Raw genomic sequence first — 27,384 nt, 5'->3', positions numbered from 1 at the left:
GTGTGGTGAGAAACATCAAAACCTCTACTTAATGTTTCTATTGCTAGCTTTAATATAATTGCTTAAAAAAAATTGCTTTAATATAGTGCACTATACCATTTACGTTATACTATAGTTGACTAGTATTTTTTAGCTTTTACACTGTGTAGTAATTCTGATTAAGATCTTCTATCTGTTCATTTGTCATAATAAATAATTCATCTTTTATAAATATATCTGATTTGCCATCATTAAAACCTGCAGGATTAAGTGATTTAATCACACCTCTATAATTCCTTAAATTTAAACCGCTGACAATATCTGAGGCTAAGGAAGGATTTACCTTCATTTAAACCCCTTTCTGTGAAGGAGTTTAAAAACACAAGGGAGTTCTGCCTGCACCCCAGACTCAAATAAAGGGCTTCTCTAATGAAGTTTGTCTAAGCCTTCTACCCCCCCTGCAACAACACGTCAGCTGATCCAGCTGAGAAGAAACACTTCCTCCTCCTCCTCCTCGTTCCAGTCCTGCTGCCCAGTGGTCTTCATTGTCTGATTTGCCACTTGCGCAGCTCACTAGCCCAACAGGTAAAAAAAATAGCAGGTGGAGCAAGGCAGAAACCAGACAGCTTTCTGCAAGATCAGATAACTGACCCCATCAGCTGGCAAATCCTATTCCTTCTGAATTCATCACAAGGTATCAAGGGGTCTATGTTCCAGGCAGTGTCTACCTGAACTTCTCCCTTCATTAGCAGTGTACCATTTGATCTGATTAGATATAAAAATTAAAACATCCTTTAGATACTGTTTTCAAAACCTCCCTCTCTCCATGACACAGTGGATGGACATCTGTCTAAAGGACCTGGTTATGTGAGCAACAAGTGGGAGGGCTGTATGTGTATCTACTGTTGATTGTACAAGCACCCAAGCAGACACAAACAGCTTCTTGTTGCCCCTCTCTTTGTAAAGGGATGGTTCTGCTGCCCCATTTCATCTTTCATGCAAGCTTGCTCCTTAGGTGAAAGTGCAAAAATAGTAACACTCCTGCTTCCACTTAAGGAAAAAAATTAACAGTGACTTACACAACACCTTTAGCTCCCTACCCTACGTCTGTAATTGTGCCACCACAAAGAGAACAGTAGTATTCTGAGCCCAAGAACACAAAGAGCACTACAGAAAGTGCCTTTACAGTGACTTTAAAGAACTCTGTTTGCTTAACATGTCAAAACAATATTATAAGAAATTATTTCATTACCATAAATCAGTACCTTCGCTTAGAAAAATGCAAGGACCTAATGGGCTTAACAATACAATGAGAAAACAGAAAAACACAGGAAGGGAGGTATGCAGACACTCCACATTCAGTAAGAGAGCTCTTTCCATGGTACTGAGTAGGAAAGTGCCAAATTGGTGGCAAAAGCAGTACCCAGCTATGAAACACACCAGAAACTACAGTAGTTTTATCTTTTAATACTGATGCAGTGTTTCTCAAACAGCATGTCAGGAGGGACTTCAGCAAAGAGCAACTGGATTTTTACTGTTTCATTTAAATAACACTCTGAGCAAGTCTTGGACAAATTCTCACCAAATTTACATTTCAGTGCTAATCTGAGTATCTCATGTGCAAATCTGTATGGGGCATTTTATGATTTTTATTCATGGCATCATATATTTTAAGATGAACAGGAACATCTCATCAGTTCAGTATGGACTCTTCAAAAAAAAAAACTAAGTGACAGAATTTTCTCCCATTATGCAGGTACTGGCAAAAAACTATTTGGTTTTTTAAATGCTTATCTTCCAAAATGCACGCTGTCTTGACACAATCAAAATATTCTCCTTAGTATTTTTCAATCTTTCTCTTAATCATCCCCATCTTGGTTCTGAATACAACTGGATTCAACCTTCAGTCACAGAGCTCCATTACTCTTTAAGCTGCTGAATTCAAGAGCTCCTTTACATTTCTGCACTAAGGTTCTTTCTCATGCAAGGCAATCCCATATTCCTCAATAACCACACAGGCTCTCAGAATCTCAAGTTCTAAAGGCATTCTCTCCAAAGCTGAAAATATTATCATTTTTCTTCTCTATTTTCTTCTCTCTGGGATGTAAATATTCATTTAAATATTAAATATTAAAAGAGAAACTGGAATGGAACCATGATTCCCATTCCCTATGCTAATTTACTTCTCTGTATTCTTACTCTGCATCTTGAAAAGCTTCAAGGAAACCATTTTCTGCATTACTTGCCTAGGAACTATCAAGAATTGCAAGCATTTAAGAGCCCAAACATTTTTTTTCACACAATAGGTTTCAAATTTTTTCAGTTCACGGAATGCTAACATTTTTCAGCAGAAACACACACAGCGTCCTACATATCAAAAGAAGTTCTGTGTCCAGTGCTTATACCCTGGACAAGCTGGCTAGTTTTTTCTCAGTAACCTGTTGTAGAGTCTTCCAAAGTAGTCCACAGATCCCCCTGAATCTGAAAACAGGATGAAAACTACTTTATTATTACTTGTAGCGATTATTGTTTTTAAAATAATATGACTCCTCAAGTATAAGATTCTCCCTTTCCCAGCTGCACGAGTGGGTTTAGCGCTGGGGTGGAAGAAAGCTGCCCAATTAAATCGGATATGCAAATATTCATCATTAACAGAAAAATATAGGTAAAAATAACAAAAACAGGTATTAAAAAGGCAAAGAACTACCTCAAAAGACCTTACAAACAGGCAGAATACAAATGAAAATACTGAAGTCAGAAAAAATGGCTGCCATAACGAAGAAAGAAAATAAAGTCATTCTCCCTTCCTAGCCCTCCCCCCTTGCCACCTGCTAAGGTCCACTTGGATGTCTTAATAGAAGAGTTAAAAGGTGGTTATAGGGAAAACACCAGGATGAAGCATGAAAAGCTGCCCAATGAAAATGAAAGATGATAAAATATGTCAGCATATAAAAGAGAGAGTCAGAAGGTCTCCCAGCAATCAAGGCTGGCATCATTTCCATACAACATCTTCCTCAATGACCTGGACAGTGGTGTGACCTGTGACATCTCACAGCTTACAGATGATACTACACTGTAGCTAGTAGTCAAATGCCACATCTATGGCACAGGAGAACAGAAGGATCTGATCTCACAAAATTGAGTGGGCAAAGATGAAAAATGAACATCAGGTACATAAATGTGAGGCAATATATCTAGGAAAAAATAATACAAACTATGCCTAACAATGTTTACTTCAGAATAATAAATTATACTTCAGTTGAGTCCTGGATTCATCACTGACAGCTCCATGAAATTGTAAGTTCATGTCAACAACAGCCAAAAACACCTGACAAAACATTGGGCATGTGAGAAAGGATACTGAGAACAAGAGAAAGGATGTTGTTTTGCTGATACAGAAAACAGTGCTGTGCCCACATCTTCATTACCTTGCACAGTTTTGTCTCCAAGTCTCAAGAAGAATATAATTGAATTATGAGAAATCACAAAGAAAGGAAATCACAATGATCCAGGCATTGGAAGAGCCACCTTTTCTAAGAGAAGATGAAAGACAGGAGCTCTTTAGTTTGGAGAGGAGAAGGTTGAAGTTTCCAAAATTGTGAAGGCAGGAGGTAAGCCCAGAACTGCTGTGCACCAAATCTACAGTGCAATAGTTACACGTCTATAGATAATGCCATCTAACGTTACTAATGCAACAGTTCTGGACACTAGGAAAGTGCAAGGGGAATGAGAGGCAAGAAAAGAGCCAAACTTGGAAGCTCTCTCTAAACAGCACATCCTCTGCCACCGCAGCAGACAGAATGCTGAGCTGGATGGGCCATTGGTACAACTCAGTTGGCTCTTTCTCATGGGATGCTCACTTCAAAAAAGGTTTCCTGGTTTGAAAGTCAAACTGCATTGCAGCCATTTCTTCTCTCTGTGTGCACATGAAGAACACATCATATTATCACTTCTCTTTTCTTATTTAGCCTCAGCAATTGCAATTCTTCCAGGCTATACTATATATAGGTCCCTAAATCATTGATCTCTCTCACTGCTGATCTCTATGTAATAGTCTTTATAATCTTGAACTTCAGCCTCAGAAATGGATGCATTTGTCCAGCTAAGACCTTAATTGCTCAATGGAGCAGAAAGACGCATCTTACAGGTTCTATCACGGTTTATGCATGCATGTGTTTTCCTTCTTCACAACACTGAGATATAATTAATGTCCAGTTTGTCATCCATGGTACCTACTGGACATTTCTCTGAAGAGCTTCTTACCTAGCCACTCATTCTCCGTTAACTTCTTTCTAAAGTATGCACTCTAGAATGCATGTCAAACTTGCTCCCCCTGAACAGCTTCCAGCTCTTCACACAAACCAGGTCTCCACATTAGCAGTACCATTGAGAATTCTAACCTCATCCTCCAGCACACCTGCAGTCCTTTTCATTTTGGAGACACCTCAAAATATTAATAACAATTCTAATTGTCATTACTCTCCACATCAATGAAAGTACTGCTTAGGCAGAAGTCAGGAAACAGCCTAACAAAATTCTGCTCCATATTTACTTCTATTTTGATATGGAACCTTTAATAATTAGTCAGCAGTCTCTTCTAACAGTTTTGCTCTTAGAAGCAAACCTCACAGCTGTTTCATCCAATCTAGGAATCCCTTTTTCCTTATGAAAACATAATTCATAGAATATCAGAAGCCTGAATAAATCCAAGATAGAATATTCGAAGTTTCTAACCTATACACAAAGACCACTACCTTGTCAATAAGAGGAAATTTGATGAGTTTCATACAAATTAACCTTGCCAAATACATAGTAATTCAGCTGATTTTCTAAATGTTCATGGTCTACTTGTTGTAGAACTCTCCCTTCAGTTAAATTGATGTTAAGCATTTTGCTATATTAAAAAACATTTTGTTTGAATGTAACAAACATTAAGAGCAATCCAAATAATTTTCCCAGTGTTATTTATTAATTACTGTGTATGTCACCCATAAATTTTATCATCAATGATTTTGTGTTTGTTTTCCAAAGTACTGAACCTGTCAGAGAGCCAGTTGTAAAACTAATCACTGCTGAATACAAGAGTATCAGCACACACATTCATCTCCCAAATTTTTAGTCATACTTTCCAGTTTGACTTCGGGTTATATAAAATTAAGAAGGAAAAAACATGGAATCCATCTTAGTCTCATAAAATTACGAAGGGAAAAAAAAAAAAAGAATCCAGCTTAGCCTCAAAAGAAGTAAATGATTTACTAAAGGTCTTATTCCTTTGTGTACAACAGGCCACATGACTGATCTTTAACTCTGACATTAAAGTAACATAGTAAGTGTGTTCCAGAATAATAGTGTAATTAACTAAAAATGCCTACTGCAAATATAAAAGAAAAACACCTTCAAATATTCAACAAATACCACCTTGCCACGACTATTGTTATCTGCTGCTGCCAATCAGTACTGCTGTGGCTGTACAAAGACTCCAGTGCACCAGACTGTCGCTAATTATGTATATTCAAGTGATTAGCAAGCACTTGTTGCCTTGTTCACACCACCCTCCAAACAGCAGCCTTTGAGAGGAGAATAGACTGTAAATTTATTGAGAGAACACTGTTAATCCTTTGGGGAGAATGTAAATGTAAACAGGACTACTCTACATCAAGGTGCTTTGACAACAAAAATCATCTGCATAAACACATGCTCAACAACAAACAGGTGTTCTATTTCACAACTAGCGCCCATTTGATGCTTTCAAGTAAGCATTATGCACAAACTGTTAGAAGTACTTTGAAACCAGCTGCAATTACTATAATTAGCTGTTTTCCTACACTTTGGTGGGGTTTTTTCCTATACCTGTGCAGTATTGTGTTGGTTGCAATCTGTAAACCAAAGTGAAGCTAAGGTTCTAGGCTCCTGCTTAAAATTTGCTATCCTCTTAGTTCAGAACCCCTATGCTAAGTTCATACTTATCATTAAAGGACCACCAGTTAAAAGATGATGTTGGCATTAAATAACTTAACAGGCCTACAATTGTCAGGTCACTCATCTAACACTCATCATCAACAGGAAAACAAGGACGATTGCCAAAATAGCACCATGAAAACAGTAAACCTTCAATGTTCAGGAGTACCCTTTTTCACAGAAATGTCCCTAGGAACACACAAGATTTATTTTTTAATAACAAGTATTTTACTTCTAGCTCTATCAAACAATGGGTGGTGAAAATTCTTGCTTGTAGACAGCTGCTCATTCTAATATGTTCCAAGTAAGTGTTTTGGTCAGAGTGCACATGCTTCCTTCTGTTTAATGAATATAAAATACTGACAAAGCACCTCTACCTCTTTTTTAATTTTATTAATATTATGTATTCAAGCATTTTTCTAGTCCATCTCAGCCTTTCATGGCATCTACACAGCTTAGTTTTCAGCAATTGCAAATGCTTCATCACAGTGATGCACGTCTTGGTGACTCCAAGACGAACAAGTCTAGTGGCCTTCTCCAAAGTCAAACTCTAATGTGCTAATTCCATAAGCCTGGCAGTGTGACCTATAGATAGCTAAAATCCAACTCTCCCACCTCAGAATTTGCCAAATTTTAACCACTGAACTCAATAATTTTATATTCAGCACCTGCTGAGAGATGTTTTTTTTTTGGTCCACAAATGAAAAGCGTAACAAGCTTAGACTAGGACTTCTCAGGGAGTAAGAACATTACCAGGAGGAAGGGCTACAGATGATAAATACATAGTACTAAAAGAAGGACAGGCAACAGAAAGAAAGAGACTCCTTTACCTTTGGTGAAACAGGCAGGAAAATCTACGATTGGCATAAGAAAATTTGCAACACAGCACTTTTCCAAGACCTGGAGACAGTCTACTGTTGACCAGTTTACTTGACATCCTTCAACAGCATTAAAATGTACCTGAGGTCCTTCTAATACTTTTTCCATGTGTAACAGAAGACTTTTGTGTTTTTGGACATCCACACTGGGTGATTAGGAGAGCTCTATATATTTTTAACCACCATTACTTTCTTCTCATCAACTTCTACTCAGCTGGAAATTATACAAATTCTTCAGTTGCGTTGAGCCAGCCAAGCAATACACACTGTATTCATAGAATTTATTCCCTAAGAGGCCAAAAGAATGACCAAAAAGATTAATAAAAAGTTGTAATATTACAAAATGTCAAAAAAAAAAAAAAAAAAAAAAAAAAAAAAAGGCAGGAAGCATTGTCTAGAAAATTCCAGGAAAAGCTAATTTTTTGGGCTTCTTCCAGAGACAGCATCCTTTGTGAAGCCCAAACAGAGGCTAGCAAACCAATAGGTACTCTCATTTCCTCTATTAGCTCTTATGGCAAAGATGTACATAGTGAACCCAACAATTTCCATTGTACAAGCAATCCCCACAATGACACGGACAATTTGTTTTTTCTGCTGCTTCTTTCTTAACAACCAGAAAAATCTGGTAAGTTATAAAAACAAAAAAAAAAGGATGACTGTATCTACAGGTTGTATATTCAAATACGAAGAAACACAAGATCCAGTTACTTTAAGCTTTTCATGTACACTAACAGCTCTAACGTTGTTTTGTATTGGTCATCTTCATGATTCATGTTCTTAGCTCTCACTGCATAATAATCCAAAATCAAATTTCACAATACAGCAGCACCCAGCCACTAAAAAAATGCAAACGCTGCATATCGTCAACACCACCATTCATCCACCCTGCAGTAAAGTCAAAGGAGTTAGACTTCTTTTTGCAAAGGGGTATCTTTTTTATGCCAGTTGAATTCCCTGAACCAACGCTGCTTGCTTAGATGAAGACTGCTGCTACACCAGAAGACGTAGCTGAAATGCACATGCAAAGGTCAACTTCTTTGCCCTTCTAGGGAGAGACAGACATTAGCTTAGCTAATTTCAGTGTATCACAATCTCTCCATCTCATCACATGAACTGATACGTAATAGTTTAAGCGAAATCTTCTGATTTTGTAGTAAAACGTGCTAAGAGTTACTATTTTGTTACAGAATTTCTGCTGGGAACAGTAACTTCTACTGTCACCCCACTGAAGAGATTGGAAGGGGGAATAGCTGTGAAATGCTTCAACAGCTCGAAGCAGATACACAAGTATGGTTCTGCTATTTTATTGTCTAGTAACTCAGCTACACGCTAAATAGAAAATACAACTATAAGGGTGTTCACTACTCATTCATATGACCACACGAAGTTACACGCATACACATCTGCTTTCGGTTTGTTTATTTAAGACTCTTTGTGAGACTCAAAGGCAACTAATTAGGAGAAATAGTGTATTGAATTCCAACATAAGCAGGAGGTTAGTGTCTGGTTTCCCATTTACATACACAAGTATGTAGTGTTTCTGTGTTTCAAGTAAAAGTTATGAGAGAGACCTAAAGAAGAGTATATAACAGAAGTCACTATCAGCATTTGTAAAAATGTACATTATTTGTTAAAAATATTAAAGCTTTACAATCAGCATTCTGAAAAATCTGTGCTTGTGTTTACATTTACTTTAATACACGACATAAATTTAGGCATGTATATGAGATCAATATGGCAACATTCTAAAAATGCTTTGAAATTTCTAGCTTTAAGTGCATCAGTCAAAGAAGAAAATAAAAATAATAGACATGGACTCCAGAGAAGAAAGAAACATAATTTTAACAGGAGATAATTCTGAGCCTTACAGCATTACAGTTATCTTGGATTTACTGTTTTATTACATTCTTCTCTTTAAAAAACCTTTTCCATGAATGCTGCATCCAGATTTTTAATTTTTTGCATGTATTCTGATGAAAGGTGAGATCTTCCTAGAAACAGAGTTGGGCAGATGAAAAGGACTGATATTTTTGGATCAAGCTAAAAGTTCTTAGCTAACATTCCTAACAAGTCCCATATCAGACTAATGTTTCAAGATTATATTCTTCCTGCAAAACAGTATACTGTGATTACACATGCATTAGATCTGAGAAGGTCAGATGTGACTGCTGGATTTCTGCAGGAAGACTGAGGAACTTCAGGGAGAACCAGCTACTCTTTCCAAAAGCTCAGGTAAGCAAGCAGGGTGAAATCTGAAGGGGACAATCAGTCCTCCCTTTCAGGATTCTATGACTAATTTGTTAGCTACCATCCATTAGGAACGAAAAGATGACTAGCATGAGCCAACATACCACACCTACACAGCCCTTGTATCTATTTCTCACATTATTTTGAAGTCTCCCTGTTTAAGAGAACTAACTTACAATGACAGAGAAATTATGGTATTTATCAGTATGCTGAAGAAAGCATGAGGAATCTAACAATGTTCAACATCCTCCAAATGAAGTAATGTAGCCCACAGTTGTAGCCTGTAAGCTTTGTTAGCTAAACTTTAGCCAAAAGTTTTAATGAGTTTAATTGTCGGTAAGAAAGGGAAAACCTCTCTTCAGAAAGTCCGCCTTTTGTGGCAAGGGCTCCATACAGGCTGTATACATGACTGTCTATTGCAAAAATCAAACATTTAGGGCTGCTATGATAGGAGACGCAAAGCAACAGAGGAGCTGCAGCTCCCAGACTGGGTGTCAGAGCAAGCTAAGAGGCCTAGCTAATGGAAGCAGTCAGACCCCCCCCACCCCCCCCAGTTTCAGAAATAACTAGCAGTGAACAAAGGAGCAACTAAAAAGGCTGCCAGAAACAACCTGGCAGGGACAATGCAACGTTCAAATCAAACACTCCATAGCACCAAAGCCTGCACAAGGGTGACCACTAAAGCTGTTACTGTTCACACAGCCCGGGCAACTGGGACCAGTGAACTACCCTGTCCATGAGGCAGGGCACCAACAAAGCAAACAAAGCACAACTCAAGGAACAGGAATAGTGGTAGGCTGCTTTGGCATAGCTTCATAGCTGTTTTGGGTTATGGCTACTGCCAACATATTTTGGGCATGGTTATTGATACTGTTAACTATATTACCAATAGTTCAGACTTCCCAAACAAATCTTTCACTTTCACTCCTTTTAATTATTTTCTGCAATGGGGAAAGCGTTGCTTACAGACCAGCTAGAAAATGTAATTTAGTGTCTTGGTAAGAAATTAAGTTAGTGACATTTAAGTGTTTCTGTAAAGATCCTTCAAGCACCTAACAGCATCCCTCCTCACAGACCAAGCTTCTAGAAAGAATACACTCTCCCTACAAGAACATGTGCTGTAAGTCGTGTTCTCTGGCTGCCTCCATACTTGACATTCCTCCTAACTTCCTGGAAAAAAAAAATCTCCAAAACAAACAAGCATAAGCTTACAGAAAACATACATAGCCTCTGAAACACCTTCTCAGTGGATTGGGTGATAGTACTCCAATCAACTGGTTTGTTGTTTAACAAAGAGAGCGCTACTTGTACAAATACTTTAAATAAGTACACTTTCAAAAGCACTTTGTTAAACAGGGCCATATTATAAATAAATCACTGTAATACATTTACATCTAAGGCGGACTGTACAAAATTTTCTTGCACCAAAACACCCACAGCAGAGCAAGCATATTGTGATGGAGATCGGAGTCCCCTGCACCACTCTAACCACAGTACGGCAACTCTTTTTAAGCCGCCTTTGTGGTGCTCACTGTCACAGCCCCAAGGCAGCGCAAAGCAGTTCCTCCTCTTCTATCCCGTTCCCAGCACGGGCAGGGGCTGTGAGTGGCCTTGGGAGCAGCGCTTGGGGCTGATGTCATGCTGGAGGCTGCAGGGAGAAACAGTACCAGGGAGTGTCAAACCCTGGCACTGTGTAGGGGATCAGCACAGGGGGCAGGTTGGAAATCTGGCCTGGGACCAGCGAGACTTTAGATCACGATTTCACTCAAGAAGGCAGCTGGAGCAATAAACACAACGTTCGCTTCTGTTCCACGGGATGTCTCAAATGTAAACATTCACTCTATAGCTGAATTCCCAGTTTACATTACACCAAGCACAAAGAAGAAGAAATGCAAATAGCTGACCTCTAGTAAGGCTAATAAATCTCTAAGTGTTGATTCCCAAATACTTTCAGATAATTCCCTTCCCCACTTCCACAAAATACCTTTGGAGTGACATCACTACGGTTTTAAACAGTAAACTACATTTATGACCCTGAGAAGTTAAACAGAAGGAAGAAACAATGAATGAGATCATCCGAGGAGAGGGGGGATGTTTCTTTTCACAAATTACTGCCACTTTCTTTTTTCCTTTTTTTTTTTAATTTTTACTTTAAAAAAAATTTGCATCCTAAAGCTTTTCTCAGTCTCTCCATTATGTAACAGTTCTTTAGGAAACAGCCAGCTACCCTGACAACTGGGATGTTTTGCCAGAGTGGCTTTGTCTAAATCCTAAAGCAGTACTTGGCTATGCACTGAGCCCAGTGCCTGCCTGTGATCTGAATGCCAATTAAGAGTGCTGCCCTTCTTGTCTGACAAGTCAGAGACTTAAAGGTCCATCTGAGGTCAGCAAGCTGTCTGGGCTACTTTTGTGAGCTTATGAGACTAAGAAACACAGCCAACAACATGGTCCTTTCCTTTAAGTGTCACACTGGGCAAAGAGCATTTCATGTACAATTGTCATTGCATTTTATTTAAAGCAGAAAGAAAAATATTCATGTTTTACTCCAGTTTGCTTTCAAGTTTTACTTTCACTCCCTGCATCACCAGTGAAATTCAACCTCCTAGTGGACAGGTAGTAAACTACTTGTACTTTGAAGTCAACCAAATAAACATCCTGGGGTGCATCAGGAGCAGTGAGACCACCAGGTCCAGAGAGGTGATCCTGCCCTCCTACTCAGCCCTGGTGAGGCCACCTCTGGAATGCTGTGTCCAGTTCCAGGCTCCAGAGTTCAAGAAAGACAAAGAACTACTGGAGAGGGTTCAATGGAGGCCACAAAGACAATGTGGGGTCTAGAGTATCTCTTTTGAGGAGCGACTGAGGGAGCTGGACCTGTTCAGTCTGGAGAAGAAAAGCCTGAGAAAGGATCTCATTAATGCACATAAATATCTCAAGGGTGGGTGTCAAGAGGTTGGTGTCAGACTCTTTTCAGTGGTGCCCAGAGACAGGATCAGGAGCAATGTCTATAAACCAAAACACAAGAAATTCCAACTCTATACGAGGAAGAACTTGTTTACATTGAGGGTGGCAGAGCACTACAACAGTCTGCCCAGGGAGGTGGTGAAATCTCCCTGTCTGGAAACATTCAAAACCCACCTGGGCATGTTCCTGTGAAACCTGCTCTATGTGACCCTGCCTTGGGTAGGGGGCGGTGAACTGGATGATCTCCAGAGGTCCCTTCCAACCCTAACAATTCTGTGATTCTTTGACACTCAAAACTCAATTAACAAGACTAACAAAAATTCATAGTGAAATACAAAATAATTCCAGCTTGGCATATGCATACTAATTCTACTGTAGAGGCTCTATACTATTTGACTCTCCAGCTTTCCTATGAGTCCCCATTCAAACAAGCCCTATATCCTATACCCAAAACTTATATATTTTGTTGCAAATTATGAGAAACAGCGTAGCAGGTCAAAATGCTGTTTGTCTGGATTTGTTATAAACACCTTGAAATACTCTTCTTTTGACACTTTGAAGAGATCTTTTAAGACAGAAATGGATATCTAATTTATCACTATCAGGAGTTATAAGGAAGGAGTAACTTCCTTTCCATTCTTTCACACAGTTTCTTCTTTTGGAGGCAGAGACAATTATCTGGTAGCTACACAAAATGTTATTCTCCTCCTTACAATTGCTTTTCATGTAAACAGTGAAATCTTACTTTGTTTTATGAGCTCTACTGTGAATGCCAGATTTTTTGTAAATATTTAGCTAAAACTATGAGCTGAGACAATTTTCTAATCTAATAAACTATCATTTACATTCCCTGTTTTTCCACCTTTCCTTTGTAATTGGCATTTCAAGCTTCAGTTCTTCTCATGGGAAATTGCAGTTTAAACACTGAATTTTTACACATGAGCATCTTTAATTAACCCCCAAAGGAAACAATACCTTGCTTTCCAGGATGATGAAGACAACTAAATTTTGCACAAGGTATTACTTTATTCTTTCCATGAAGGCTTAGTGAGAACCCACATTACTGGATATTAACATACATTCCAGAAATAAGATGATGAAAAATTGGAGTGTGGCTATGGATTTTTACAAGGCATTTTGTTTTTAGATATTAAGAGTTCAAAAATTAATGAAAAAAAATGCAAAATTGGTCATTAACTTGTCAGATAATACCACAAATTAAAGAGATATTTAAAGGAACAGTTTCACTGAAACTAAGGCTAGATCTCCCACTGAGAAAAGCTGCTAATATGTGTTTGAACTTGCAAACTCCTCCTTGTACAGCTACATTAAGAACTTACTGTGATATATTTTTGGCATATGATCTTGAGGAGGAGGTTGCATTTTTCCTTTATTTTACCTACAGTAATTCGTTCATTCTGAATGTTACTGTGAGCAAGAGGGAGAACTGGTATGGAGTAACACTTATGTAATTGACAAAACAAAATTCTGTGTGATATTTATAAATATATAGATGTATATTTAAAGTTGCATTAAAAATCCTGGAATGAGAACTATGTTATAGAGCTGGCTTTATACTGAAAGAATTTAACCAAGCATTCTTGTAATTTTTTTCAGTCCATCTCCTTCATTATAATATCTTAATTTTTCTCATATCTCAAAATGCACATCCTTCCTAACCAGAAAACAAATTGCACAGATAACACAAAACTTAGACAAAATATTCTCAAATCTTTCTCCCAACTTTCAACTCAGGATTCCAGTACTTCTGCCACAGATGTCTACAAAACACTGTATGCATGCCTCATATCAGTGAGCTCCTCTCTGAAGCTTCTAGCTCTTTTATGACACATCTTCAACTTCTGTTCACTCTTCCACATTCACAGGCTGTTGAGGTCTTGTGGAAGTCTTCCCTCATTAAGTGCTGAGCAAAATGCTTCTTAAGTCAGTGTTGTAAAAAAACCCTCAGATCTCACAGAACAGCAATTGAAATTGCATCAACATTAACATAAACAGTGCCTCAGGGCCAAAACATCAAATTTCCATTACATAAAATAGAGGCATTCTCTGCCCCAAATAAGTATTATGACCTTCCAAAGTGATCAAGGCAGCCTTGTATGACCATGGAAAAATAACCCTTTATCTGATGAATTTCACAACCTCGGAAAAAGCAGGAGCAAGTTTATGAGGGAAGAAAATAAATAAATAAACTCTGCACCAGTCTGTTACTCCAAGTATTCAAAGTCTTCAGCCATGCTTACAGTACTGCTGGGAGGCACATGTCTGATACCCCTTCCACAGCAACATACACCTTTGTGTTCTCAGTCGGTGGACAAATCACCAACTGACAGCACTGGAAGACAAACTCCTTGAAGAAGAAATTCAAAGCGTCCTCCACAATTTCAAGTAATCAATTCCCCAGTGCTCTTGTCCTGGGGTGAATTCCCCATGGTTTTCAGAAAAGTGAATTTTCAAAGCATTGCAGCTTTTGTGTTAGACCAGAACTGCACTACTAATTAATCTTATCAACCTCCTGATTATTGGTGAGCATCAGTAACAGCCATATATTGAGTGAAAACTGTTAAGAAAAATAACATTGTGAAACTAACTGCTTACTTTGATTTCTCTCTTTTATCTTCTCTTTCAGTATCCAGGCAGCATCATAGAAGTCACAGGAGGAACAATCCTACATACTGACATCACTTACAACCCTCTGAATACATGGCCACAACATCCACATCCGCTAATAGATAAAATCATTGTGCTCAGCACTACGCAGCAGCAGTAGAACACATAATTTCAAAAGGATGTCGACCAGCAGAGTATCAGCTGATGTCTGAAATACAAAGAGGCCATGCAGGTTTGACAAAGTCTCACTGTTAAAGCACATTTTACTTTGGGGAAAAAAACCCCAAACAAACAGGTTTTTATATATTTGGGATACCTATTGTGATATTTATATATTGAGCACAGCAGAGCAACAGTCTGCTACGTGGAATATAAATTAAATAACTAAGCCATCTTATTTAGGCAATTTCATCTGGATTCACCTTTTTAGGACCTAAGAAACAAAACGTATTTTCTCCAGCTCCTTTTTTCTCCCTCAGTTCTTCTCCAGTCTTTGTCATCCTGTAATTTTATTTCTAGTCCTGATCTTATATTTCAATCTCCTTTTACTCACTTCGTGTAAATACAAAGCTACTGTTCTTTCAACATGTAAAGAACTGCTTCTAAAACAAACCCCCAAGCTCATTCAAGCCTTCAAATGTAATGAGACTTCGTAGAACAATTTTCTGCAACATTAAAAACCACTATGCAATATCTTCTTCCAATGTGAAGAAGTCTACTTCATGGAATCTATAAGAAGCAACTGTAAAGAAAGAGATTATCCTTGACACAACAGACAAAAGTCTCCTCAAATTTGGGTTCACAACTGAATCCCATTCCCTATCTTTTGCTAAAAACTTTGCATATGACAAGGGAGAAAAAAAAGAAAAGTTCTGAGAAAAAAAGATTGACCAAAGATGTGTTTCAGCATGCTGAACAACTTCATGATCTTGAGATCAGATGAGAACTTCTTACATGCCTTGACAAGAAATTCCATAAATGTCTGATACTGATCATGATTGCTCCTTTCTGGTAACTTCTGACCTTTCCACAGCAGCCTATATGTGTACATTCACTGCATGCTCTTCAGACAACTCTGACTTTAAAAGGATTTTAATTACTATAGATATACAAGCTTGATCATGTTTTTGAGGATTTTCACCCAAGTGGCTGTGCCGGAAAATCCTGCCTATAAACCTCTTTATGTTTACATGTTAACACAAGAAATCACATCAAGTGCTTTATCGAGTCTTTTCCTGCTAAAAGACAAATGAGTTAAGCAGTGTAAAAGGTAACAGCTCTCCTTCAAAGCAAATACTCTTTGCTTTCTCGACTATCCTTTCTAACCTTTGGTACTTGAGAAAGGATGGTCTACCTTTGCATTTGTTTAGATGTGTTGGTAACTCAAGAAGTGTTACCTAGGCAAATTTCCTGAGCCATTCTGATTTCCTCTGTGTTCTTCCAATATTAATATGGCTTAAAAAAATTCTAATTTGTGTTCCAAATGAGATCCAGAAATCTGAAAACCAAAAAACTTGACATCTGAATTGAACAAATTAGTATAAACTACTCTCAAGAACAAAATTAGTGGGCAGACAAATAAGCTTGGAAAAACTGTCAAAACAGCCTCTGTAAAAAGAAATAACATCCCAGAAATCTGAGGTTTCTTTTTTAGGAGTTAGTAAGCATTTAGATCAGAAAAAATTTCAATTGATATGGACTGCCTACGTTTCCAAACAACACTGAACAATGTCCTTAACCTAAAAATCCTCAGTCTCCACCGGAAGAAATGGATGACCTTCACAAAAAAATTAAATAAATTTTAAACAGTCAGAAAGCAGGTATAAAAAGGCAGAGTAAGTGGTCAGTTTCCACAATGAAAATCAAGGTCATCACTGGAAACCTTCAATGACCTACCTTTGGGTGCAAGAGATCAGAGATGATCCGGAAATGAAAGTAAGGGATGACGAACCAAAGCTGCTGATGACACAAAATTATCCTGGCTAGTAAAGAGGAAAGCCAGCTGTGAAGAACTGCAGAAGGACTTAATATCTTTCCCTTTTTATCTTCACTCTTCTCTAGCATCAAATGTTAGCTGTTTGAGCAACCACTGGTGCTATTCTTGGTTTGTTGTTAACTAGCAGGAGAACAGGTCACCTGTGTAGATCAAACCAAGTCAATAGTCAGCTCCTGGGTGAGTGTTCCAGGACTGGCACTGTCATGACATCTACTTTGGAGATAAGTATTGTTAAATGGGTTCTGTTTGCTTCTAATGGCTCCTAAGGAATGATACTTCTAGGCAGCAGTTTTCTATTCAGTACCAAAACGTTTTAGGGATTCTTTCTGAAAGCCTGGTCTCTGTCTACACGTTGAACTATAAACCCTTGGAAACAGAGGCCAAGTCTCTCAAAAAATAGAGCATTTTAACTTTTGGACATAAGTGCTGTAACCATGAGGACTGTTTATTTCAAGTCTGGATGGAGAGAAGAAAAGTCATTTTTCTGTGTGAATCTTAGCCCTCTCACACTGTTTCAGCAAGAGCTGGCCACTCTTAAGCCACATTCACTCCAAAATGCAATTTCCAAATTACATCAGCTGCTCAACTCCTATATTCGTTGTGTCAAGTGGAGAATTACAAAGAGACCAAGAAATACTCTGGTACATAGGATGAAGTGCAATCTAGAGATGGTATGGATTTCAGTATCTGACCAATATAAGAATACACCTGCAAAATATACATATTGGGTGGGGGTAGAAAACTAACAGTACTTTCAGTATTCAGAAAGAACCTCTGCAGTTTCATTTTATTGACGAGTAATTCTCTACCCATAGAGTTCCAGTATAACTCTTATCTTCTTTATAAACAACTAGAAGCACAGCTGTAATTATTAATATAATCTCCCTTCTAGATTTTTAGGTCTTGTTCCATTTTCACTATTCTCAACTTCATCTTCATAAAAGGGGCAGCATTATTTGAGAAACTCCCTGATAATCAGGGACTAGGCCCACAAAAGCAGGACATTGATAATCTTGGCTTTGAATGAGTACACGCTCAAGAGAGTAACAGAAAAGGAAGAAAACTGAGCATTTAGACAGATATTAGAAAATTCAGTATATGAATGTCAAATTCTGTCATATTAGAAAATTCAGTATATGAATGTCAAATTTTGTCATGTAACACATCTAAACAAGTCTTTGCAGAGGAAAAGTGAGAATAGAGGGACAAAAGATTTTTAGCAAATTAAAAAAAAATTAAAAAGTCCACATGCAAGAAGAATTTTGGAATGTCAGGCAACAAAACCCACTTTTGAAAAGAAATAAAGTTCCAGTGTGAAGAAGAAAATAAAGTGCTTAAATAGCCATGCTAAATGATACTTACCTACTAAGCACATTCAGCAAGTGTACACAAGCACTTCAAGCCATCTCCTTTCCAAACCCATTAGCCTGATTTTATTTTCTAACCTCACACTCTTACTGACTTCTTACATTAAGAGAACCAATCGTGAAAAGGAAGTAACAACTCTACCACCACATACCTAGAGAGCTTTGCCAGACATCAAAGACCAAGAGTACAAACTCTTTTCTTACCAGCTGTGCAAAGAAAAAACCCAAGTGTCATCTATTGTCAACATCATTCTCTGGTCATCCGGACTCCAGACTTCCAGAGTGCTAAACAAGATGCTGGACATACTCCTCCCCTGTGTGCCAATTACCTACACTGTCACACCAGACACATGTTATTTTGGCAGACCAACAAGTCTGGACTTCTGGAGCATCCAAGAAGTTAGCACTACACATTTTGTTTGCACAATTAATATTAGAAATAGTTTTCAAAAATTACACCTGTCAAACAATTCTAAGTCTTTGATTTATCAAAATTCAGGCAATTTCATTCCTAATAAATAAATAATTACATGTACGTATGTATGTACTTTATGGATACTCTAAAACACATTTAAAATTTACATTTGAAAAGCTGTTTGAGCTCTGTATTGATTTACCTACTACGTTTTTGTCAAATAAACTGAATATTCATATTCAGCTTTTATGCACTTAAATTATAAGTCTGTATTTTGAAACCTTTCCTTACCACATAAATCAATTCCTTTAAATTACCTTGTGCTTTTCAGAGAAGAATACGTCAAGGTTGTTCTTTACCTTCCTCCTTCACAGTGTAACAGTTATCAAACTCTGGAACAAAATCTGAGATTCTTAAAGGGCAGCATCCCCACATTCAAAGCACGAAAGAGCACACAGGAGCATGGCTGACACCAACTGCTTGAACAGTAACCTCAGCAGTCTGAGCCAATCCCCACATTACCTACAGGTAGTTTTCCACTGGTTTATCTGGAGTTGAATACAATTTGAAACAAGTTAAGTCAGTTATTTCTCAAGGAATTAGGGGAAGGTACAGGGTCATGCTATGGTATAAAAGCCTTATAACAAATCTTTTGTCATAAATCTCTGATAACTAGGCTTTGAAATTTGACTTGGAACTTGCTGTTTGGCAGAGGATTCACTGGGTGTCAGAGATGTCTGTAGGTGGAGACATTCAGATGTTATTATTATTAATTTTATATATAGATACATATAAATATATACTCCACATCTGCTAACATAAGACTTGTTGAGCCTGGAAACCCAGGCATGTTACACAGGCCACTTTCCCTCCCCTGACGTAGAGACTGGTTGTTATTTCCTGCAACTGCTCCTTCTGACAATCAGTTTTCTGCAACAGAATGAGAGCAGAGGGGCTCTTCCTTGCACTCCAAGTATTACCTTTAATGATGTCTGGGTAGTAGAGAGACGAAGGAAGCAGTCCAAATGGAATAACTCACACCAGGGCAAACGCACTGCAGAATTCTGAACGAGGCAATGGGGCAGCAGGTGATAAAAAGAACAAGTTGGCCAGAGTGGGTACTTGGATGGCTAAAACATTTAGAAGTTGAGAGAAATTCAAAATTGCCACAGAAATGAGCTGGAGCAACAGCAGGGACTCACAATGTTCTGAGAAGACCCAGAGAAAGAACAGGGCCAGATCTGGACTGCGTACATGCAAATGAATAGTAGCAGGACAACCGAAAGAAGAGAATATGAATATGAATATGAAGTCCTCGAAGGAAAGGGCAGATAAGGGCTTGTTACAGCCACCAGTTGCGTGTTTCAAGTGCAAATGTCCATTCTAACCCAAACTGAGAGATAATGTAACTCCACACGATACAATCACTTTTCAGCTGGCTTTTAAATAGGAAGTTACATCCAAAGCAAACTCCTTTAAAAGGCTGACCTGTTAGTTACCAAGTAAAGTATTTAAAAAGTTTAAAAGATGCCAGAACTAAAGCTGACTACACAAGCTTAATTTCAGATACATACACATTAGCATGGGAACTCTGCTCTTGTCACTAAGGAAGAAGCTACTCAGTATTTCCTTTATTCTTTATTTAAGAGTTGGCCTCAACTTTGCTTCATAATGTCTAATATCTATTAAAATTCTCCAGCAGATATGTTGGATTTAAGGACCTTGACACACAGTTACTTTTACAAAGTTTACTGTGTATGCATACTAAATATAGTCTTAATTCTATGTGTATACATTTGACAATGGATTTTCCATGTTACACAATTATTTACCTATATTTTAATTCATCTTTTTATTTCAAAGAGTAATTGTTGGCATACTGTATTTTTTTCTTGCATTTCTGTGTCTAGAGATTTCCCCAGAGGAAACAAAAACACAAACAACACCCCATTAAAAACAAAAACAACAACAACACAACAACAAAACAATAACAACAAAAGGAAAACCCCCAAACTCAAACTGAGAACTGTAAAGTGAGAGAAATTGTCCCAGCTCATATATAATAAAAAGTACATGAGTGCATCGTTCACAGTGTTGGACTGTTGAGGGAAACCTAAAAAGAAAATGAGCAATTTCCCTTACATATTTGCTGCAATTGCATATTTTTTTCAACAGATAGTAAAGCGTTGGAATAAAAAATCCTATTTTTTTGACAAAAAAAAGCAACTTGCAAATAGTTCATATTTCACCCCCAGCCCCAAGAAAAACCCCAAACCACAGAAAAATTATACACATGGGTCTGCTCCTCAATAAGAATTGTCATATGCCAAATGCGAATTATTTCAATACTCAAAGCTGAAAGGCTGTTTTAAAGAGAAAACAAACAAATTACAAATAACACTGTCTTGTTTTCTGCTTTTCAGAATTCCTTTTTAAAAAATAACATTATGGAGCTCATATCATCAGGCAAATTAAGCTTCTGCTGTGATCTAACACCCCTAACAAAGTGATCAGCAACAGAACAGGAATTTATTCTACATTATATCAGTCTCCCATATGAAACGATGAAGATTTTTCTTTCATGTCTCTTCATAAACTAGTGCTCATTCCGCATGTTATAGAACCTAACTGGTGTGATGTACATTCTCCATAAAAGACACTTTATCTTCCTAAACAAATGCAGAAGGCAAATATGTCTATCGTAAGAAACAGATTTGTATACCTCCTTTTTTAATTATTAGTTTCATAACTTAAGACTAAATAATGCTGAACTGAACATTCAAAGTTTTATGTAGAAAAGTGTTTTGTCAATATTATTTTTTACAGTGTTTCAACTCAGAAGAAAAGCTCACCAATAGTGGGGGGGTGGTCTCATTTTAAATTTAATTCATCAAGATTTACCTTCCTCCTATGATTTATACAGCTATCAGAAACCACTAAGAGAAACTCAACCTTTCACTGTAGCATATAATTGTGTTCTTTACACAGTATGCTTTTATTGCCACCCATTACAAAACCTGGTTTTATCATTCAATCAATATACCATAGTATTTTGCAGTAAAATGGTATCTGGCGAAGAAAGAAATGTATCAGAATGATCTCTTTTATCTGGCTGATGCATAATCAATGATCCTTCCTCTACAGATGGCTATGAAAGCATCCAAAAATGCTTAGATGTGAGAGTTCATCATGTGCCACAAGACGCTTTTTTTTTTTAATTAGATTTTTAACGTATACCCTCTGCCCTGATCCATTCTGGGCTTCAGTGATTTTTAACAATAAATAATGAAAGACGTGAACAGCTAAAGCCCTGATCTCATCACATCGGGCCCCACAATTTAAGCATTAGAAGTATAATATTGATGATTTCAGGTGCGAGCACTCCATAATTAAGCACACCTACTTGCAGGCAAACAGGCTAAAATAAAAACACACAAATGTCACCATAGAAAACAGCTAAAATAAAAATATACAATTGTCTCATGTATACAGCACATCGGGCTTATCAGAATTGAATATTAAGTGTGAATTTAATGAACATTAAGTCTGCCTACCCACTCAGATCACTACCTGTACTTTCAACAGGTAGTCGATCACTTTCTGCTACCGAAAGAGGAACTTATTCACAAAGTTAATTTTAGTTAGTCAAAAACTCCACACACCAAGAAACATATTAAAGCTTCCTTTTTACAAAAATTGCCTAGAAGAAAAGAGAAATGCAATCACTGTAGGAAAGACTGTCCAAACGACATTGTGCACACTGCTGGATGTCTTGGCTGCATGAGCAGGGCACTCCCATGGCACTGAGGAAGTCTTATCTTTCTCAGGCTGTTTTCCTCTCCACTAATACCACAGATACCAAGACACAAGCCCCCATTTTCTCCTTCCAAGCAGTATGAGATTTTTCTCTCTCTTTAAGTATCAGCACAGTTTTTTCATTCTCCTGTAAGAAACAGGTGGCCACATTCAAGTAATCACTACCATGCTCCTAGTAATTGTTAAAATCCCTTCAACACCTTCTTCCCTCTGTAGCCACAGTAAAGGCTGGATGACAAAGCTTCAAAACAGAAGCCGCAGCTACTATGAAGTCAGATGCTGTGATAATCCAGCATCCTCTCCAGCAAGGCAAAATTCATGAGCAATAGAATTCCTTTCGAACCAAATTAACTGTCATTTTCATTAAAAAAGAAAAAATAAGCCAATCCACAGCCTGCATTTCAGTTGATACTGAAATACAGAAAAAAACATGACTTGCAAAAAAATTCCTATTCAACTCAGAATACAATTCCCACTTAGTCTCCATCAACATGCATCCTTTATCTTCTCCCACCACAAACAGCAGCTTTCTCATGCACTCATTACTTTTCTCCATCCCCACCCAGAAACCACCCCACCCTTCTCCTTCCATTTTGTTCCTCATTTTCACCTGAAGCATTTTTATTTCCTTCCGCATTCACATCACCATCACTACATATATACTGAATTTCTCATTCTGCTTGTTGACACAGAAATAATAAAGCTTGAAATTGGCTCTAGATTATTATAATAGATAAATGAAACTTAAAACTAGGTAAAGCTTCTGATTACATTAATTACAAAATGCAGCATTTGTTTACTCTATTACAATCTTTATTCACAGCCTCCTAAGGAACAGCAGAACTGCCTCTCAAGAAACATAATACAGTTTATTAGGAGTATGTAGACTGAATGAGAAAGTGTTCTAAAAATACCTCTGTCCTCCTTTTTAGGACATAATGTATTACAATAGCTGATTAAAGTAAATTTCAATATATTACATATAGGGGGAGCAACATTCATTTTCTACCAATCTCTCAAAAATATTTTACACTCCTACTTTGAGGACAGGCATCTAAACATTCTGTGGCAAGTTTCACATTTATAAAGTACAGGTCAAAAATGTACATAATCGCAATTAATGCTACCAAAATCAAAAGGCTGTCACAGATGAACTGTCCGCCTCAGTAAATTTCACCAAGGTGTAGCACCGTGGTGGCAATATTTTTTAAAGTACTTACAAACATATAAAGAATCCTATTTCATGCACGACAGAAAATGAGTTTAAATTGTAGTAACAAAGAACCACTAATAGAAGAAGTGAAAAAATGGAAAGTCTATATTTAACTTGGTGCTCAGTCATTAGAAAGGTGCCCCATAACGACCATATGTTACTCAAATATGTTATCACACCTACAATTTCATCATATGTCTCCCAAGAAATTAATTAGCTCTAACTTTTTCAACTTTGACAAAAATGTCTGCAGTAAGTCAGATTACTAGCTGTTGCAAATGCTTCAAAATTCAAAGCTTGCCTCAGCTTTTATTTAACCTTTTAATTACAATCATTGAATAACATTTGGAAGGCAGATGTTCCCTTTTTTTGCATATGTGGTTATTAATAAAAAAGACCATTTATTTTAAATTAATATTACTTTTTCAAGTACAAAAATGCTACGAAGACAATCTTTATACAGCAAAGAATGGATACATCAGCAACACTAAAATACCAGTTACCTTAATTAGGAGGAATAACCTGAAGAAAATGAATTCCAACAAAAAAATCACATGGTGTGATCCATTTCCAATAAAGAACTGGAGCAGAGCAGGAATCTCTGGTGATGTGAATATACTGAACCAACACAGAAGAGCTCACCTTTCAGCTGTCATCTCAGGTCAGAAAAAAACAGTGAGAATTATGTTTAAGCTTGACATAGCCATGATGAGAATTGAGTAATTCCATATTTTCCTTATATTCCATAAAATATAAGGGGGAAGATGCAAGGATACAGCATCAAAAAGCAATGTTATATAACCTAAGTTAACAGGACCCACTAAACTGCCAGGTTTGGTGTGTAAACTACAAGGTCAAGCCTACTTCACAACAAACCATAACAGTCTTGGTAGATGTCATTCACGAATCTGATTTATTTTGTTGTGATAGCTAGAGAAAATCTGCAAAATTTATTCCAAAAACTTCTTAAGCCTAAAAAATTACCCAGTAAATCATTACCTGTGGAAGAAATAAAATTTTTTTTTTAATACAGGCAGACCAACATTCTAAATGTTTTTATCACAAAACACTCTGAAGTTTCAGTTTTGGTATCAACAACAAAAAAAAAAAAAATTAATTTTACAATCTATACTTCCTCAATTCTTAAAAAGTATTAGGCACACCAGTATAGAGCTTCTTGAAGGAAATTTGAATTTCATTGTAAAATTATCAGACGTTTGAAGAGAAAGAGGTTACATCACTGCTGAAGGCTTGTATTTAGAGTTCCTTGAGGACCAACAGTACAAAGCTATTAATTTTGCACAGAATTAACAACTAAAGGTTCAATGAACAATCAACACTTTCAATAAAAAGGGTGAAGCAATAATGTTTCAACCAACTTTTTATTAATGTAGCATGATACAGCATGTCACCATAAATAGTAAAACAAATAATTAAATAATTTATTCTTGTCTCCTCCAAACTCAGAGGAAGGTTCCTATCCTATCACTTCATCCACTGTCAAAACTACCCTTTATTATGAAAATGTAAATTTAACCATGCACATACATGCATGAACACATGTAAGGAAACACCAAAATAGAATACATTTTCCAACAGTTCCGAAGACAGCCAAGTTATTCCTGTGATTGTCTATAGGTTTTACTAACCATTTATAAAGTTTAAGCCAAAACATAAGATGAACCCACCCTTTTTAAATTACAGACAAGAAATTTTTAAAAAGTAATTGAATTTAACAAGTCCTAACTCTGTGTGCAATGATACCATAACTAATTTAAACTAATTCAAAGGAAGGAGGAAAAGGGAAAGGGGAAAGAGAGAAGAAAAGAAAAAATCCTTGTTATTTCTATCAAGAAAAAAACTTGAGAGGGGGAAGGAGGGAAACGATGCTGAACTTTAATTCTATCATCTGCTACTTTTCTCTATACACGTTTATATTTTTTAAGTACAATATGTCACTATGCAGTATTTCTAGTTAAATCTGCTACTGTAAAGTTTGGTACACAAAATATCAGGGGCCAATTATAGTACATGATCATATCCAAACATTATTTCTATAGCATCAAACATACAGGGGCAATATGAGACTAGAAAATTGATTTTAAAGTAAATATTGAAAATACTTTCAACACAAAAAGAAAAATTCATGGGTGAAAATTCATGACTACAGCTGTACTATAAATAAAATTTTAAAAATCATATTTAAAAATTGTAAGAAGAAAAAAAAACTGTCTAGACAAGCTTGATAAAAGCAGCAAACCATTAATGATTACCCACCCCTTAACTCACTCACTCAATTATAATTCCAAGTAGTTTTTCTGTGTCTGATTTGAGGGTAACTGTCCTCAACACCGAACACCAAACTAACTGGACCATCTGCAGGCAGTGCTTTAGCATAAGCAGACTACTAATTTTTAAGTGTTCATCCTACATGTTTCACATAGCCAATGAAGTTTCCCAAACAAAAGAAAAACGTCTGGTAAGAAAACCATGCACCTATGTGTGTTTCTACTGGAAATATAAAACTGAGTTCACAATATTTTTTCTAATAACCAGGCTCCAAACACTTGAGTACAGGTATAAAGAGACAGAAAAGCTGCTTCCTTGTCCTCAATTGGGCAGGTGTTGATTCACATCTCCTTAGGAATGTTCTGAAGTGGGAGATGACACTTAGATAGAAATCATACCTACCTTCAAAAGAAATCCTTACAAAGGCATGTATTATTTCCTTAAGAGCGCTTTGAAGATAACACAGAAATAGCTGTGCAACATAGAAATATATATATATATATCCTCTTAAGAAACTTATTTTTCAAATAAGTGAAATGATGTGTGCTAGTAATACCTATATATATTTTAAAGCAAATTTTAATGTTTACCATCATCATCATCTAGTTCCCTTTTTTTGAGGTCAGTCAAACAAAGAGGTGCAATAAAAAGCCATAGAAAACCAATTGTGATTCAGGCTGCTCAAAGTGCATGAATAAAGAAACCAAAGTCAGTATGCAAACCACATTTTTAATGGCAGCACGAAATTTTATTTGGTATTCTCAAGTAATAATCTTCACACTTCTAAATCAGTGACCTTATGACAACCATTAATAAACATTGTCCAGACTTTTAGTGGCCAAAGAGCTATTCCATAATTTTAATTAACCACTTTGTTAATATATGCAGCCCCTCCGAAGTTTTCACAATTCCCTGATTTTCTTTGGAAAAGAGAACAACAAACAAAATCCAGAAATTTCCTTCACTACAAATACCCACATATTCACCTTTCCTGCCCTCCCACAAAACCCATGTGCCAGGGTGGATGTATCTGAAAGGAAAGTGTCAGTCCATCCTAAGAAACATTGTCAAGAAACGATTTTCACCTCACACTGGAAACTAAGATCGTTGAGATCACAGATCAGCAGAAATTTTCTGTGTTTCTTTCAACCCATATCTACAAAATTCAAGAAAACCCAAAGAAAAAGCCCAAGGATATCATACCATTATCAGCATAGCAAAAGGATGCCTAGAGAGGGAGGAAACAAACCCAGGAATATTCACCCTGCTCATCAAGTACTGAGCACCTTACACACAGATCCATGTAGCTACTCCCCTTTTCCACAGGAAATCCATCATTCTTCCAGCGTCCCTGAACACAGCACAAACTGAAATCCAAACAGAGAGCACTGAGAGGAAAGGATTTTGTTCTGCTTGCAGGCCAGGTGAATTACATGTATTACCAGAATTTTTGCGAAAAGACAATACAGACTTTTCCCAGCACGGGGGCAAAAAAATACAGATTTCACCAAAAACTTTCTGAAAGTGCCCCAGTTAAACTCTCCAGATGTAATTTCTTTTGTAGCAATCAGACTTTATTTGTTAGTTCATATCCTAATCAAAACAACACAGGCAAAAATAATTTGCTTACTGATGAC

At 37.1% G+C, this 27,384-nt stretch overlaps 1 protein-coding gene across 4 annotated transcripts in view; it reads right to left on the bottom strand.

The window, feature by feature from the left end:
- Window positions 1–27,384, bottom strand: part of AKT3 (AKT serine/threonine kinase 3) — a 142,765-nt gene that overhangs the window by 91,924 nt on the left and 23,457 nt on the right. The window contains exon 1 of one of the 4 annotated variants that reach the window (XM_017740272.1): window positions 335–338. The exons of the other annotated variants lie outside the window; for them this stretch is intronic. The gene's annotated coding sequence lies outside the window, so the exon portion shown is untranslated. Of the gene's footprint in view, window positions 1–334; window positions 339–27,384 lie in introns of those variants that run through there. 4 annotated transcript variants of the gene reach the window in all.

This window comes from Corvus brachyrhynchos, unplaced genomic scaffold, assembly GCF_000691975.1.
Source record: "Corvus brachyrhynchos isolate BGI_N302 unplaced genomic scaffold, ASM69197v1 scaffold31, whole genome shotgun sequence".
NCBI lineage: Eukaryota > Metazoa > Chordata > Aves > Passeriformes > Corvidae > Corvus > Corvus brachyrhynchos.
This window is presented reverse-complemented; position numbering and strand designations above follow the sequence as displayed.